Below are 4,721 nucleotides of genomic sequence, written 5' to 3'. Positions count from 1 at the left end.
TCAGTTTTCGGTGAATATATACCCAAAAAAAACTAGAACATAAGCTGAGCGATGGAATTGTTTGTAAGGAGTGTGAAATAGTAGACGGCCAGCGACAGTCTACAGAGGGGACTGGGAATGGTGGATACATATAGATTCTGTGTCAGTATCCAGAGGGGACTGATGGTAGACAGATGTACTGACTATGGGTCAGTCTTCATATTCATGTAAGGTATTACACTACTCTGGTCGATACAAGTAAACAGCTATCTCATTTTAAACTGTTCGCGAACTTACTAGGTTACTCACAATATATATAGTTTTTTTAGGGCTCTACGGCCCTAGATGAAACCGTTGCGAATACTGTGTCTGTTTGGAGTTATTCTTTTTAGGCCTAACTGGTATTGTTTTGGCCGTGGAATGACTGTTCGTCTCGGTTTTACTGTACACTGCACAGTGGGACTCAAGATTATGCAAGCTTAATTCCGGTCAGAACTTGTGTTTGCAGGTCGCTGTATCATTTTTGTGAAAGAGTACTATCAGGATTAACTGTCCCTAGTAGAGTACGTTTTAATTCATCCATTCATGTATGGAGGTATATGCGAATCTCATAGACGTATTACTGACTGTTATGCTGGAAACGAAGATGGTGTAATTATTTGCATATTTATTGAATTTTTGACAATCACAATATTGTTAACATGTTAACCAATCAAACAGAAAATAGGGTACCATCATGTTGTATATTTATTGAGATTCTAACAAACTCATTGGCATCCCTGCAGACGGCAGCCAATGTGAATTAAGTTGTGATACAATTTGAAATAAGTTTTTTTTTTTGTTAACTTCCCGATTATAATATTGACGTACTACACAGATGGCAGCCAATCATAACAAAGGAAATCAGAATCAACACACGGAAGCCACGTCGGTGCCCATGGCGTTCACTGACAATCGGAAGAAAACTCAACCAACAACACCTCGGAATTCTTTGGATTCCGAATTGGTTCCCGTAAGTCAACACGTCTATATAGTTGTCTTTTTTCTGTATGTATACATGAGTGAATGTATACATAATGCATGTGAATATGAGAATTCACGTTTTGTAGGTTCTATCAGAGATGGCGCATAGTTGATATATGCGATTTAATGTACTGCCGAGGAAACACAAAACAACCTGTCAAGCGCTTAGATATATACGTCGGTAGATCATACGGGTATGAAAATCGCACACGCCATGCAAAGTCAACTTCGTTCGAAGCACTTCATTCATCGGCGTGTGCTGCATGCAGATTTTTGTTTGCTGCTGATATGTACCTAGCCTTTTCTTTGCATGTTATCTTCCTCAGACCCCATTGGGACACTTCTCTAACCCGATCCCTCATCCTAAACCCCACATCCACACAAACAAAATCAAAAGCATCACGATCATCAGACATCAGACCATTGAAACCCAGGTTTTTCTTGTATTGTCAACTTATACTCTATCGTAACTCCACAGCAACACAACCACTCCTAAAATTATCACCATCATCAGACATTATACCAGTGAACGAATCCAAGTTTTCTAGTATTGTCTAACTCAATTTGTATCCTAATCCCACAGCCACCACAGAGTACGCAGACAGCAACCCCGAAGTCTCCAATGTTTCTGCCCAACCCTCATTTAAAGTCGAAAGACAGGTCAAAAAGCCCAACTCGGATGGAACGGGGTGTGAGTTTCGAGATTAACGGTGCATTTTGGTCCGAAGTCGGGGAGCGAGGTTTCGCACAGGCGACTACTGGCGCCTACCGGGTGGTGAAAATGGTCCCGTTGGCAGTGACACGGAATTTTGTAAGTCAATACGTATGCACTGATTGTACGTTTTATATATGACGTGAAACTGTGTATGGTACCTGAGACCGTTGATTACACAAATACAATTATTCAATATACACTCATACCCACGTCTATACCCAGGTCTTCCTCACGCATACACGCGTATTGTACACACTTGTTTGTCTGTGCAGGTTATGGAGCTGCTGCTGCACATCATGCAGGAGGGATCCGAGGCATTTGTGAAGGAGATAATAATGACAAACACACTTAGGGCTGTGGATATGTTCCCATTCATTGGCAGAGCCACATCAGAGCGTACCATTCTGAGTCTGATCGGCATTGTGAAGGCGCTTGTGGGTATGTTGCTGTTAAACTGTTGGTTATACTGTATATATATATATGCATGTCTATGAGTATTTACAATTGTGAGCACGTATATATGTGTGCATGTCTATGAGTATTTACAATTGTGAGCACGTATATATGTGTGCATATGTACATGTAATATAAGTGAGTGCACGAGTGTTGTGTTCTTATACATTGGCAAGTCCGCCTCAGTGCGCATAATCCTGGTTCATATCGGCAGGATTGGTGGGAATACTTGTGTGGACCACAACTTTTTTTTTCTTCATACATATGAATGCTTGTACTATATATAAATATGTCTGTATGTTTTTATATGGGTATACGTTAAGAGATGCATGTTCTCTCTATGTATATGTAGAATAATAAAAGCATGGGTGTTGTATTCCCGCGTAACGCCACAGCCAACGCAAAGTGCAAAACAAGGACTATTTTAACTGCCATCGACGCAAAACGCTTCATGAATTGACCGTTTCGTCCATCTCTTATAGACACTAAGACCGAAAGTACTATAAAGATGTCGGACAAATACTATCACTGAAACTAGTACTCAATTTTTGCTGTCTCTGTCACTCTGCTTGCCGTAGCCAAAGGCGGAGCGCAATCAGCCAACCACTTCCGAGCAAGCGATGGCTATCGCCAACTCGCACGGCAACTGGGCCGAACAGCACCGTTGCTGTATAATCCCACACTCAGTAGTGTTGTATCTCGTAATACTTCCCGCTCTCGCAATACAAGCCGACATAATAGTCGCAGTCGACCCGGCACACCGGAACTGTCGGGAACGGTATGCGCATGTTTACAATGTATATATATATATATATATATTTATTTATACTGTGTGTGTGTGTGTCCATCTTGTCAATCCGATCTGTGTCGAACAGGGATTGCGTTGCTTATGTTTACTTGAGTGTCTTATAATCAATTGATATGTGTATTTTACAATTGATCTTATTATCCGTGTGTGTGTGGATACATATTCGATGAATGTCTGCATATGACTGTAGATTTTTATCGGAATATGTATTTGCGACATGTGTACATCTTCGTCAATTGTTCTGCGTCGAAAAGTGCCTCCGCTGGTTATGTATCTCTTCGCGTGTTTTACAACCACATGTGGTATGCGTACTATGGACAATTGATCCCTGATATGATATGCGTTCGAGTATTCTGCTGCCCATTATTTAGCTCGATAACAAACCAATACCCACAGCACCCGCATATATCACTTCTCGAGTCACGAACATAATTATCATAAACAAGGTCTTTGTTCTATAATTAGAATGCCACATGTTACTATCTAATCGTGGGCCGTCACAAATCACCCATCCATCTTCTTTGAGGACAATTCATGGTGTTTCTAATTATACATTTCTGTAGTACAAGGGTGGCCATAATGGCCCTCATTTCGGCACCCAGGTGTATGCACCTGGCAACCAGTCCGGAAGACTCGGTTCATCAGCACATAGACCCTGCCGGCTTAATGAACCCAGTGAACTACTTAGTTTCCCTACTTATTCGGGCAGTACAGTACTTCACCCCTTGAAGTATCATCTACCCAAAGTAACTTAATAAACCATTTAGTTGTGAGAAGTTCTGTATTATCTGCCAAGCAGCTAATACATTTCCTGTTTTTTTATGTTTTTTTTATGATAGAATGCCACAGGATATCATTTGCGACGCGGGCGTTCGACAGAGGAACGGCAGGACAAAGCGTCTAATCATCACATACAAATCACCGCCTCGACAGAGAGTGGCTCTCCTAGTGCAGGTGTGTCGGAAACGTGGACTAGTATGTCTGATAATTGTAGTGATGTGACAGATTTTTACATTGATAAGTGCGATACATAATTGTATGGGATAGTTGGATAATTAAGTTGATGTGGCAGATATTCGTATTGGTGGTTGTGTATCATTTGATCCGTATGTGCATATGCTCGTATAGATTGTATACGTGCTCGTAAATACATGCTTGGATTCGAGTACATTTTCTATCCATCCACTCCACAGCCACGACAGTGACATTTCTAATGCAGGTTTGTAGCATGGATTGTTTTCGTACATACTTGATGGTGTAGTTGTGAGGGTTGAAGCATGTCCGAGTTTTAATTTGAATATCAACGATTTATTTATATGCGCTCGAGCATGAATACTTATTTCAACATTGTATGCTTAAAATGCTGAATTTGTTGTTGTAGCCGCATTAATGTAAGTTCCGTACTTTTAAATAATCAGATCACATTTATATATTTATACATATGTATACCAACTGTATGGACATAGACCCAATCACTGAATCTATGTTTATACCGTGCCAATACAGATGACAATGAGGATGTAGAGAAGGAACCTCTATACGAATACAACGGACGCTTGTATGAAGATGCATGTATCACTTCCACGGTGCTAGCCGAATTGTGGGGTTTCCATGAGGACGATCCGGTACAAGTCCCGGCCAACGCAACACGTATGTTCTTTGTGAACAAGCATATATATATATATATGTGTGTGTGTGTGTGTGTGTGTGTGTGTTTGTGTGTGTGTGTGTTTGTGTGTGTGT

Source organism: Sphaeroforma arctica, assembly GCF_001186125.1.
Source record: "Sphaeroforma arctica JP610 unplaced genomic scaffold supercont1.1260, whole genome shotgun sequence".
In the NCBI taxonomy this organism is placed as follows: Eukaryota; class Ichthyosporea; order Ichthyophonida; genus Sphaeroforma; species Sphaeroforma arctica.
The sequence above is the reverse complement of the archived record's forward strand: the minus strand, read 5'-3'. Positions refer to the sequence as shown.